We start from the raw sequence: 14,245 nt of genomic DNA on the forward strand, positions 1-14,245 counted from the left end.
ACGGAGATCTTCCCCCTGTGACCCCTGACCTTTACTCCCGTGAGTAGAGAAAGAGAAAGGCATTGGTTTCAGCAGAGGGAGGGGTTCAGGGCGGCTGTCTCTAGCAGAAGACTGCCCCCCCCCCCACCCGCCCTCTCCCTCCTTACATTTTCTTTTCTTCTTCTTGAAACCAACTTTATTCTAAACACTTGAAAATCCTCCACATGTGCAAGCAATTAGGTTTCACGACTTGCTCTGGATGAGAAAGACACACACACGCACACATACGCAGCTCGACCGAACACTGAATGAACACACACTCATTCCGAACACACAGGTACACACATTTGGATGCAGATAGAGGTTTAACTATGAATATGCTGCACAAAATAGATCGAGAAACATCCCATCATTTATTCACCTCAGCATGACTCACATTTTTTCATATAACACTGTAAGAGATGTTTGTTGCTTCTCGCCTGTGCCAATCTTTGTGCACATTCCCATGTAAAATGCTTACGCTACCATCTAATTCTTAAAAAAAACATTTGCTTCTTTACATTTCGTGAAGTGTCAGAAAAGTTCAGCGCTCGCATCTGAAACTCTCCAGTTTAATAAAACAACAACAATGAGAAAAACAGTCATAGGTTAAACAGAACTGTTTTCTATTAGTTCCAGTGGAAAACGTCCAATGAGATTGTGTTTGCAGGGAAGCAGAGAGAGTTTGCTGCACGTCTTCTGGCATCGTTGAAGCAGAAAAGCAGGGCTGTTGTTGTGTTTTGGCTCTTGACCCTCCTTACTAAGGAATCCATGTTTACTGCTATATTAATAAATAAAGATTTAGTCTTAATATGCACTTGCTAAGACAATATGTATTATCAATCTTCCTACATATATTTTGTGAAGAATAAGCTGTTGTTCAGATTGTTCAACAAGTTATCTGTGTGATTTGGTTTCAAGTTAGGTTTACGTCAAACCCAAACGACGGAACAGTCTCCGGGTCATTATACAAGTACAGTAATTGCACCCTGAGCCATTTCTTTTGACTACCGGAGACAAAAAAATCCACTGACACATCCAGTTGCATAAGCATGAAACACTCCTTTCCCTAAGAATTTACTGGATGAACAAAACACAAGCTGATGGAAAATACTCTGCTGCAATAAGAAAGGCTGCAACATTTCTTTATTAATCCTGCCCACCGCCTGATGCACAACTGGCCCACATGACAGCCGCTAGCAGCCCCAAGCAATTTTATTTCATGTTGTACTTGTTTGGTCACAGTTTATAAACAGAAAAACCTTTTCAGTCATAGTTCCTGGGTTTGAATGGATATAAGAGGATTTCATTTTCAGACCTATGTTTTAATTGGTGTATAATCATCTGAAACAAAAATTTGTTATAGTTTTGTTCACTTAGAATGAGCCCTTTATACATTCGTTGGGAGAGAGTTCTGTTCAATGGAGTCTGCTATGTTGCACCACCCGTAGAGCCTCTTTCATTTTTGCAATGATACCCATTGTATATTCTCTGACATGATGGGGCGGGGGGGGGGGGCAACTTCACTGCTAGAAGTCACTAAATCCTACCCACGAAACCTTTAAGCATTGCGTGAGCTTGTATTCTAACCATAAACTGTATGTAAAGATGGACGACATGATGGCTCCCCAGAAGTAAAGTCAAACTCTCTTTATCGCCACCTAGTGGCTGCCTGCAGGATAGGTCACAAATCCCGCCTCCTCCAAATATTTAATAACCAGGCTTTGTTATGACTGTTTTTTTGCAAGCAATCAGACCCATTTGTAGCTACTTTGCCATTAGCGAGCCATTAGCAACGATTTAGTTAAGTAGGTAACAGTGATCTATATACAGAGGACTAATTGGTAAGCAGCCGTCAACTGGACATGTGGGAGCTTTGGGATAATGGTTTTAACTGTTGTTAGGCTGTGAGGTTGTACTTTACCAAAATGACCAGTTGACTGCCCGTCGCTGCTTTCACTCTTAATAACAATCGATGTTTTCTGGAAAAGGATTTCTATATCTTTTTGTCTGAGCAGATTATGCCGGTGTTCAATGATGAGTGTGACATGTCACCTTATCAAGGCTAAATGGCTAAAGATTCACTGAGGTAACATTGGTCTGATGTGGATAATCATTACATTAATGACGCACACTCACATGGAGGGTAATTTAAAAGCAATTATGGGATCAGTAACCTTTTTAATCCAATCATCACCTAGAGTAGGCACCGTGTGTCATGCTGTATCACCTGAACCTGTGGCAAATGGAAACATTAATAAAATGTTAATCAATCACGGAGAGGGGGACTAATCTGGCAGGTAGGTCAGATAGTTAACATATTGATAGAGGAGCAGAGCTGCAGGTATGAAGGAGATCCTGTAGAAATATTACATTACACACATCTGCCCAGGCAGATTTTACGATGAGTTTATTTCAATAAACCTTACACACCAAAAAGTGGCATACACATAAAGAGTAGCACAGATACACAATCACACATTCGCATGCATGCACAGTCAAACATAGGCCGCCAGTTTTGTCATGAGATGCGATTTTCCAGCTGTTTAAACCGCGGCTCAAATTAGCTGCTCAGCCATTGGAAGGAAAGTCAGACAGGATACCAGTAATTACTGTCTGATTGGTGGAGTGGCTGCAATTAGCAAGTTTGAGTCTCGAAGATTTGCATACATATAAAAAGATGCGTGATAGAAGGTGAGGTTACTGTAAATTATGCCATAAACTACTTCAGTGGTCCACCCAAGCAGCTACGGTACATGAAAGATGTTGTAGTTGGAAAACTGTTATCTATCATATCTGAAAGCAAAAAATGATATAATATGAAAAAAACAAATGTCGTATGCTACATTCAAGTTACACGTCACAACCAAATCAGAGCCAAACATGAAGCAGATATTAAAAAGCGTGTGGAGGAATCTATTTGCTCCCTGTACATGTATCTGTGCGCTCCCACCCCAGCAGCACCGAGGAGAGTCTCAGCAGTGGTCCTCCCTTATCATAGCACATTTAACAGGGGGCTAATCCAATCAGGTGGGATAACAGGGTTGCTCTCTCTGAGTCGAGGAGGATCAGGCGAGTGCTCCTCTGCTTCCCATTAGTGTGTGTCCCTCCAGCCGGGCCTATCCTAATCCCATTTCCCCATCTAAAGCCTTAACCCAAACAAGCACACAGGACAATAATCTCCGGTCACACTCCTGTCGGCTGCCCCGGGCCTCCTGATGCTGCTAATGGACTGCGAGCCTGGGAGATGCCAAAAACTGCAAGGGGGGACGAGATGCGGTTCCTTCAGCCAAGGAAGCACAACAACCACAGCCTTTTCTTTGTTTACCACTGCTGCATAGTTTTGCTCCTTTCATCTTTGGTAGTATTGGTTGTCTATAGCAGATTTGCGTTGTCTCTGAACCACCGCAGGGAAAACCGGCTCTTTACGGAGATCATTTTTCAATTGGACGTGTCAATACCATTGTTTCATAAAGACAGTTGTTTAAAACAATTTTTTATCTTATTCACATAATAAGCTTTAAAACTACATTAGGAAGTTTAAAGTTTTGTGGCTTCGTCAGGAAAGTCATTCAGGTTTTTTTTCAGACAAAGAAAAAGAGACAGAGAGAGAGAGAGCGCGCGCGAGAGAGAGAGAGAGTTTTTGGCTCAGTATCCCCGTCTCTCTGTCCCTGTTGACGGCACATGTGCCCCAGATGCAGGGTCCTGATCCAAACCCATGCTCATCCAGACGCCACCCCGAGTGTCTCAGATCACATACAGGCTCTCCAAGGACCTTGGAAAAAACAACCTCATCCACATTTCTCATTTCTTTTGGTTTCCATAAGAAATATGTAACCCCAGCTTTCTAATGAATTCCAACTGAAATACGGTTGGTGCAACAGCATCCACCTCAAACGAGGCTCAGTTTATGTTCCATATGGAAGATATTAGTTTCCCCTTATGCCATTGTACAAATTTCATCATTGCATTTTATTTTTCAAGAATAAGATGGAAAAATTCCTCAGAGTTAGACAATATATAAAGTGTCACCTTTGTTTTATTTTTTATATTTGCTGCCCACTTTTCAAAAACCTCAAAGAAAGACTATTTGCCTTCGTCATCGATCTTCAGCTGTTTTCTTTATCCACCCCCACTTCAGTATATGGAGTTGACTGGATAAGTGAATAGTGAAGGTGCTCTCTGTGTTGTGCTCTTTGTCTGTGTCTACACAGCTGGCAGCTGTGCTAAATCACAGCTATTAGACTAAATCAATTATGAGGCAGATTTTTCTCCCTGTTGACGGAGCTTCCACCTGAATCCAAGGGATGTTCTAAATATGTCGTTTCAGGAGGAATTGTGTTTTTTTAACAAGTTGAACTTATGGAAACTAAGTAGACCAATCAGATTTTTTCCCCAGTCGTCATTATGTGACCTTAATGTGTGCTCAGGCAGAATGTGAGGGGAACCTTTGAGGCAGCACAATTTAATACAACATAAGGTTAGTAAGCTTAGATATGTCCTAACTTAAGTGGAAACTTCACAAGTATCCCAGGGCTTTACAAATCCACCCCATTAACATAAAGGGACAAGATGGAAATGAGAGATGCATACTGGAAGTAAATAACAGGACGAAGTACTGTGATCGGGTGAGTTTAGTTTAGTCAGAGGCTAAACTCAACCCAAACACTCAAGCACATGCTTACAGAAACAGTCGGTATTTCCAAATAAATCCACTTCATTCATATCAAAACAGGTAATTGTATTAGTGGAGACCATTAGTCATGTATCTGATCAAAGAGGGTCTTTGCCAATGTATATGATTGGAAATAAAGCTGAGAAGTACACTTCCTTTTTTTTTTACTGGTAAGGTTGAGCCATTGGTACCATTAGCATCTGAAGATTCTTGTAGCACAAGCAACCATTGATTCTATCGTAATATCCAAGCTGTTGCTCACTGAGCTTTAATTAAAAATAGGAATGTCGTTCTAGCACAAATAGAGATTCATTCTAAAACGCACAAATTTATTCACCAACAACTGCCTCAATTATCAAGCAGTTAGAACTCTGTCCATCCACATGCAAACCAGTTTAAAGACTGTGTACAGCTTACACCTTGCTCCATCAATCAAGTGGTTAAGCTTATAGATGGTTTCGGGCCATTGAGTCTGACAGGTGGTTTTGTAAAAAGCTGCATAGCTACGCTGCATTGAAACTTGGCTTTGACTGACCAGTGAACCTCTGGAGGCCTGGAACATGCTTGCACTCATGAACACCCTGAACTACAGACAGTGAGCTGGTAAAGAGAGAGACACAGATGGTAAAAACTTCATGGTTTTTGTGATGGTCCACTGATGTCAGTCTAGTATGACACTGGGTTATAAACAGCTTTGAGATAAATGCGAACATCAGCATGCAAAGTATTGCAGTTACAGTTCTTGTCTCATCCCTTGTACAAAGAAATACGAAATCTTTTTTTAAGCTAAAATCTCTTTCCATCACTTACTCCAGTGTAAAGCAGTTTCTGGTAGTTTGCAATAATTGACTGCTGGAAATTAAGTGACAGAAATTACTATATGGAGCAAATTTTTGAATATGATTAATTGTGTCAAATAAAACTGTCTGAGTAGATTGAAACTTCCAAGTGCCAATCTGCAGTTCCTCTTCCCCAGGCCAATAGAACACACACAATTGACTCAATGTACAGAATTGGCTTTCAATTGATATGTTTGAGTTTCATTCTATGTGTGATTTTCTCACAGAGGAAGATGTTACAACAGGTGATAAGCGTGTGCGTTAACTAGTGGGTTGTGTTTGTCATAGATGCCTCGGGGTAACTATCATTATTATAAAGGCAGCTTGGCATAGCAGATAGTTTGACTTGGCTTGTGACCTCACGGAAAACTTCACTCATAATTGTGGGTGAGTTATCATTGACTTTCCAATGATGCTAATAACGAGTTTCACATCCAGTTTTTCTGAAGCCAGTGAACTAGAGCATCTGTTCTTATGCTGACAATTTGTCTGGCTGAACATTAGACGGACAGGAAACCGTGCGATTGTTGTCAACTATCACTCCAATAGAAATACCCATCAAATGCAGTGGCAATGCTATAATATCACTGGTCTATCTTCTTTCATCTTGGTTGAGGGGAGACACATATATTCACAATATTTTTTCTTTCATCTTCTTGTAAAGATGACCAGTTGTTGATTTTCTTTCTGATTGTGTTGTTGAATTTTCTCCCTAAATTAGTGTAACCTGAGGAAGTCAAGTATTGTTTTTGTTGAAATGTTTCAGAAGTCTTGATATTTATTTTAAAGATGTTCTGAAACCGAATTTTGATGGAGATCCTAATAAAAGGTTCAGATCTAGATTTTTAGATCCTAGATCAGTTTCTTTAACAAGGCTTAGTAAGGTAATTAAAAATGTTCTATGCTACCGAAAAACTAATGAAAAACTTAGTATATCTACCAACACTTTTTATCCTGAGCTTTATTAATGCTTATTTTCAGTGAATGCGATTTCATATATCAAGCATCTATTATTTATAATTTGTAAATGAAATATTTTCTGGCATTTTGTGGTTGGAAAGTCTCAACATCTCCAACTGTTGAGGAACTGGTTTTTGCCAACAGACCGGTGTGGGGCCTGTGGATCAATTTCCTGATGCTCCCCTTTAAAAATATACACAGAGGTCTCTAAGGGGGCGTCACTGTATGCATGAGGGCAATGAGGGAAAACGGTGGGGGGTGGAAGGTGCATGAGAAGTTTGGCCCTAGAAGTCTCCACCTGGTGGGGTGGTTGAGGGCCATCAAGGAGCCCCCTCAGTACACAAAGCCCGCCTTGTGCGAGATAAGCGGCGGGCACTGGGAGGGCCCTACGGCACTATTTTCACAATCAGAGCCAGTTTGTTTTCTTAAGGCCTCAGAGCCGGAGCCTGTCAGGAGAACAGCATGCTGGCAGGGCTGGAGGTTGTGTTGGGTAGCACCGGAGAAAGGGGGTCTCCTCCAGGGTGGGCCAGGGGTTTCGGGGCTATTCGACATTTGTCTCTTATTTGACTATGTTTGTTTACTTAAGTGATCCCTTACAAGACAGGTTTCCAAGTACAAATTTTTAGGTACAACATTTACCTGAGGGTTCAGTCTATAAACTCTAACCCTGGGCTGTAATAACAAAACAAAAAAACAGCTTTCTAATACTGTTTGTGTTAATGCTGTTATTATAACAAAGTAATATGTGGAAATATTTATACCCAAGATATCTGTGTAATGAACATAAGCATGAAATACTCTACTGTAGCAATAACTTAGGCGTTACTGCTGCATTAACTGTATGGAGTTTTGGGTCAAAAGTGTATTTTTTAGCACGTAGGTTTATGCTTCACTAGATTCTGCTCACATATTCCTCTATCCTCCTCCAAATTCCACTGCTACTATTTCTGCATCCCTGTTTTTTTCTTTCTGCAATAAAATTGTGGTGTATTATTATGACTGTTTATAGTGAAAAGCCACAGTGTAAAAGACTCAGAGTTATAAGAATGTTTTCTCAGTAAAGACTATCCAGAAAATGATACTAAAATTTAATTAGAAACAGTTGCCTTACTGTTGTGAAGATGAGATGCCGAGAGCAAATATCGTCAGTTGACTAGTTTTATCCTGATTTAGGAGGAAAAGCGATTTATCACAGAAAATGCTAAAGTTAAGAAGCCGCATTATGAAGCCATTCCTGTAAATATTGTGAGTGCTTATCTGATGTTGGGTTAATTTCTCATTAGGTCGTAGTCGTGTATAATGAGTGCTCTCCGAGCCTTGTGTCGGGATTATTTAAAAGTAGCTTCTCTGCAGGCAGGTTTCACGATTTTCTCCCCGTTCCACAGTGTGTCTTGGCCCAACGGAGGCGGCCGGCTGCCAGGACTCCTCTCAGCTTGCTCCCCGAAGACCCCGGGCTCCACAGAAACAGGAAATGGTAATAGTATTGCACTGCTTTCCCTCCCCCTATCTGTATCCCCAATTCTCTCCCTCTCTCTGTCTGAATTAACAAAAAAGGAGAAAAAACAGACATGTAATAACATGTATGTGTGGAAAAATGGACCCAGGCCATAAAACACAGCAAAGGTTCACATTGTGTTTTTACACTTAGTTCAGTCCATGTATGAAAAAGCATTTGGTACATGCTATATAATAATCCATCACTTACAGACTTTATAGTTTAAGAAAAGCTTGTATTTACCCAGTGGTTTTCATAACCAGAATTTGAATAATCTGATTTAATTGTTTTTGCCTTCAGACAGTGCAGTCTATTGGAAAGTTGTTTGAGAGTCACTGGTTTTGTCACTGCTAACTTAGCACATTGTATTTAGTTTGTTCTCAGTGCCAGTTATTCAGTTATGAGTGATTTCTATCATGATTACACCAGAAAAATTAAAGTTACTATGTGAAACCCTCCAGTCGTCTGACGCCTAAACAGAGGGTCAGTGGTGTCTGTTTTGACTACAGGCTGTGTAGTCTCTCCACAGGTGGATGGCCCACCAACCCACCCAACAACCCCCACCCCTCAGCCTCCAAGTGTTTATGAGTCACTTCACCCCTGGCCAAGCATGTGGTGAAGCCACCCAGCTCCAGTCATATCAATGGGAACTGCTAACTAGCCCCCTAGGACTCTGCCAGGTTTTTATAGTAAATCGTGGAGCAAAACCACAATTGACTAAAAAGAGATAGGCCCGCTCTGACTTCATAGCATTTTGTGGTCGACATTTCCCTTTGAGCTCTTTTTCCTTCAGAGTTCTTTCCCTTCTCTTCCCCCCCCTTTCATCTTAATTTAAAATGCAGCTGGATCCACCACTCCTCCTAATAGTTTTCTTTGTTTCAGCCCTTTAAAAACTGTGGTCTATCATTTCTGCCGTCCGTTGGAAGATTTATTTTTCACCAGAGCCTTAATGTGTTCAAGAAGTCCCAAAGTTAGCTGCTGTAATGGTGCAGTCACAACAATGATTTTGTCCTACAGCACCATTCTGTACATGGTTGTCCACACCTATGTAACTAAATATGATCACCATGTCCCGTTTTTCTTTTCGAGGGGTTGCAGTGAAGGCACAAGATGACCCCCGTGGAGCACAGATGTGGAAAACTCAAGCCAAAAGCACCAGTGCTCTATGCCAAAATACAACCATAAAAATCTGCCTGCAATAAGTAACCATGAAACCTAAATGCCTCTTTTCCTATAACAGAACTGTGGGATCTGTCCATCAAGCGTGAACCTGAGTTACACAGGGGAACTCGAGGGGAGTGCTGAGGCCTGATTGGATGGAAAACCATCTGGGAGGGTGAGTTTATACTGGACGAAGAAATCTACACACCAAAGTCATAAAACATAGTTCATACTTACACATACGGTACATACTTACAGGAACCTTCGGTTTTGTGAGGTGTACAGGTGCTATCTGTAAATACAGATACAGATATAGTGCATAACTGTAACCATTCCTCAGTCCGCACAGTCTGATATCCAATTTTCGCATTCCCATCCACGTAAGAGCAGGGCGAAGTGTTGCTGCCAAGGGTTTCTTAGCCCAGTGCCCAAATCCAGCTCTCAGCCTGGGCAGAGGAGGGCAAAGTACTGGGCGTCTGTTCTCGTTCCCAGGATTGGATTCACTGTGCTGCACTTTACCCCCGCGGCTTCTTTCAAAATGCCTGTTAGCTGCTTGGCAGATCTGCCAGAGTCTTCAACACAGTGATGGATCAGACAAAAATGCCTGCTTGCAATTGTGTGCATATGTTGATATACACAGTTATGCAATGTATCATTGTCTCGTTTTCATAGGACTGTTTATGCTGTGTTTAATTTTTCTGATGTCTGCGATGGTAATAAAAGGCACAATATGGAAAGTGATATTGAATGTAACTCCTAATACAGATTGATTGTAAACAGGCGTACCACAAAGTGGATTGCTAAGATGATGGCCTTTCAAAAATCATTTTCAAAATCAACTAAAAAAATCCTTCCTAGAGCGCCATTGAATAATAGTGTCATAAACACATTGTTTATATAAGAAAAAATATCTTTATGACTTTGTGAACAAATGCATTTTTTAATGACATATCCAACCAACATAACACATTTTTCCAACTTATTAATTATCTTGATATGAATGAATGAAATTGTTTCACCAGAGACCCAGAACTTCACTCAAGGAAGTTTGACTGGAACATTTTGTCTTTGTGTTATAATATGCAAATTCTCTCAGGTTGGCATAGTGAGGCCTTCATTGAGAATATACACACACACACACACACCCACACACACGGTGTTGCTGTGCAGCAGTTTACTCATGTAATGTGACCTGGAGGGGCGCCAAGGAGCCCAGGGAAGGTCCGTGGCCTGAGGCCTGCCGACACCTCTCCCCAGCCCTGTTGAAATGTTTATTTATAACTCTCTTCCAGCTCCACCTCCCCCTGTCGTCTGCCAGCCGCCATGCCAATCCAAACACACAAGGCCTCTCCAGACTGATCCAGAGCATGATTTCAGAAAGAAGAGAACCCTTTCCCCTCTTTTTTCCCCCTTCTTTTGCCCAAAACTCTCCCACCCTCTCCTCCCTCCCTCTCCCTCGGCCCCACCGTGTCTTCCAGAGAGTAACGCTTAGGGAGAGGAGAACTGAGTAAAGACAGAAGGGAGAGGGAAGGAAAGGGAGGGAAAGGATGGATGGATAGAAGAAAAGAGGGAGGGGGCTGAGGTTTACTCTATCCAGCATGGGCTGCTAAATTGGTTTCAGAGCAGCAGTTGGACTCCAGGGATGCACGGCACACACTGCCGACTAGCTGTGTTTGCTTTTGTGGGGTGTAGGAAATCTGATCTCCGTCCATGTAGCCAACCCACATCCCACCCATCAGTACCACCAAGAATGAAGGGAGCTACGAGGAGAGTTGCTAAAACAGGTATCATTGATACTTGAAGAATAAAAATAACAAACATTAACTCCGTGGTGGAAAAGTGCATATTTCACTACAATGCTGAATGGTTACATCATACCGCATGAGCCGTCTTTGTTACAGGCAGGAAGTCACATGTCTGTGGAAGGTAGGGTGACATGTTGAGTCCCCGCTGAGCCCAAGGCTGAAGGCTCTCTAAATAGGTTTAATTGGGCCGGGCCTTACAATGCCATGCAGACATTGCCAGACAGACAGAGGGCTACGGGGAAAAGCAGAACACCCGAGAGACCTCAGGCACCGCGTCCTCGTATCTGACTTGGTGCTGCTGTGTGGCTCATTTGGTGTACTCACAGTTTAAGGACACACTGCTTACACATTGCTATGTCCAAGGGAGCTGTGCCAAATTACCAATACCCGTTGTTTATCTAAAAAACATGCTCATACAGCAGAGCTATGATTGGTTTGTTGCCCAAGGCATAACTCCAGCTCTCAAAAGTGGGAATTGTTTACCTCCTTGTGCCCGCGTGTGTTTGTGTGCTTGTTTATACGTCTCTGTTTATGCGTAAGCGCATTTGTCTGCATGCCTCAGTATAGGCGTCTTTGTAACAGCCCTCTCCAGCTCTGCCACCAAGGTCTCTTACATCCCCTGCAGCGAATGGTGAAATGTAGATCAGCCATAGCAAAACTGAAATGTGTACCATATTATTTCCACTCGATAAATGAAGCTAGTGTCTGATAAATAATATATGATGCGTCAAATATTCAATCAGTAAGAAGGAACATGAAGACAGGCATACATATATATTTATACAGTATATATTTATAGACAGCAGTACAATTAATGCAGCCATCCTTAAGACAGAGAAGGGACTCAACGTGGTGATGTAGTGTTCAGGCCACAGTACTGCTTTAATGCATAAGCCACTTTCATTTTAATTTGTATGTGTGTGTGTGAGTGTGGCTTTGGATTTTTTGCTTTCACACATTCGTACACACACACAGACACACACACACACACACACACACACACACACACACACACACACTTGCAACAAAAAAAAATAGACCCGTGTTCAGGGCAGATGCTCATTTCTCTCTCAGACAGTTTGCTTGCCTTGCATCTGAATGGACTTGTCTTAGTCGCATGTGTATATGATGACAAATCCAACGTTTAATTTACTCTGCCTTTTTGCAGCGTGCACCAACTTCTGTGATTTAATAAATGATCATGCGTTAAAAGCAGCCAAGTGTTGACTGAACCGCTGCACACGCTGAAAACTCCTCCCGATATCCAGCGAATGGGTGCGTGAGAATTTGTGTGTTTGCAAGCGTCCAAAGTGTGAGTGTGCGTACATTCTGTGAGGGTCTGATTGTAGGATCCTGTGTTGTGTGTTCATACTTGTTTGTGTGTTTGTCATGAGTCGGTCCTGGGGGAATGCGGTCTCCACAGTAACCGTCTCTCTTGGTGGTCCGTCATTAATAGTCTGTCTGGTGTTGATGATTTAGCCTCGGTAAAAAAAAAAGGGTGCAGTCAAATATATCAAGTGAAATCCCATAAAATCATTTAACATCTCGGCATAATAAACACACCGACAAGTAAATAAATAATCAGTAAATCACCGGGTCAGTTTTAGCTCCCAGTTGTGTGTGCATGTGTGCGGACGTTCATGTGTTTGCTGTTTGTTTTTCCTCTTTGTCTCATCTCCCCCCCCACCTCTCTTGAGTGAGGAGAAATTGAGAAACCAATCTAAAATCCATCAGGACTTCCCTTCTCACAATCCCCTCTCCCTCAACCCCACCCAACCGAACCCCACCTACCCCAGCACCCAATGCACGCCCACCCACCCCTACCCCACTCCTGTTTTTTGTGTTGCAAGCGTCTGGAAATTGGAATAGATGTTCGTTTAGCGGGCAGCTGGTCTGGGGCCGATATGAATTGCGTTTCCCCACGCCAGGAAAGGTCAAGCCCCCTCGCCTTCACGGAGTGCATCGGCCTATTGAGTGGCGCTTTAGTCCATTTACCAAGAGCCAATGGCAAGGCGGCAGACGGGACAGAGGGAAGCACAGCACTCTGTGTGGAAGGGAGAAAAGAATGGCAGCACGTCAGATATAAATTCATTGTTTCTCATCACCCAGCTGGGGCAGGAATGGGTGGGAGTGATTGCTGGGATGGGGGAAGTGAGGTAGGAATATTACTGTCTGAGTAGGCTGTGCCGCTGCCGGCTCCTCATTCAGCCTCGCTGCCGAGAATTTTGAAATGTTTAGAGCTCGCATTATCTTTGAAACACCCAAATGAAAATCAAATGACACAGCCTCCGTAAGAATTTGCTCAATAGACCGAGCGCTCAAAAGAAAATAAAAGAGGCTGGTTCGTCTCTTGTCAAACCTCCAGAAGTGAATCTTTATATTTAAAGAGGAGAGGAATATATGCCACGGCACAGTTGATGCCTTTGTTAGAAGAAAGAATCTATTCTGAAAGCTAAAAATAGAGGCAGTTAATAGGTTGGTGATGTGCTGAACACAGACACCTCAACAGTACATATACAAGTACGCCTCAGGGCTCCTATCTCTCTCCTCCTTTCCCTCTCTGACTCTCATACACGCAGGGAAAAGAGGCGCTGTCCCTTTAATTTGCCTGCCTGCGTATCTGGAGGAGTTAAGGCAAAGCAATTAAAACAAAGGCATATTTAACATGGGGTTAATGATTGGCTGACCCTGCAGTCAGCACAGTGACAATATCTTAATTATTGAGAAACCTAAAGTCATTACGCCAACGAATGGCCTGAGGAGCGTCTCTATTGATCGGGATCCAGTCCCATTACAGGCCCAGCCTGGACCAATGAAGCCCCCATTATATACAGTCTCTTTCACTCTCTCTCTTTCACTCTGCTGGTCTCTGTCTTTCTTTCTCTCCTCCTCCCTCTCTCCTTCCCTGTGTCTCACTGCGAGCTATTGAATGTGTTGAGCGGTAAGACAAGAGCGAGACGAGGCTTGTGGGCTTTATTGCTTTCTAAAAAATTCATAACCGGGCCTGACATTTTTGCTGAGAAATGATTATTTTCCTCCCTCCCTCCATCTACTTTCCTTTGTGATCTTTCTCATTTTTGGGGTTTAAGTGGACTAAGTGTTAAAAATCGCGCACCGACAGGATTGATCAGTTTTTCTGACCTATATGTGGTTAGACATATTTACTGTAATCCTCTGGCTTGTGTATTTTAACACTTACTGTATTTATTTTATTACCCCTGCCATTTAAAACATATGTTTTACTGCAGCAGTGCTGTTGTCAGGTTTAAAACTATTGACTTAATTTAGATCA

General features: G+C 42.3%; 1 long non-coding RNA gene across 1 annotated transcript in view; it reads left to right on the top strand.

Annotated features, from left to right (window-relative positions):
- The window catches only part of LOC128438616 (uncharacterized), a 71,942-nt gene extending 62,621 nt beyond the window's left edge, over positions 1 to 9,321 (top strand). The window contains exons 3-4 of the long non-coding RNA XR_008338356.1: positions 7,878 to 7,966; positions 9,228 to 9,321. This is a non-coding gene — a long non-coding RNA (uncharacterized LOC128438616). The remainder of the gene's footprint in view (positions 1 to 7,877; positions 7,967 to 9,227) is intronic.
- Positions 9,322 to 14,245: the final 4,924 nt, after the last annotated feature.

This window comes from Pleuronectes platessa, chromosome 4 (assembly GCF_947347685.1).
Source record: "Pleuronectes platessa chromosome 4, fPlePla1.1, whole genome shotgun sequence".
NCBI classification, from domain to species: Eukaryota; Metazoa; Chordata; class Actinopteri; order Pleuronectiformes; family Pleuronectidae; genus Pleuronectes; species Pleuronectes platessa.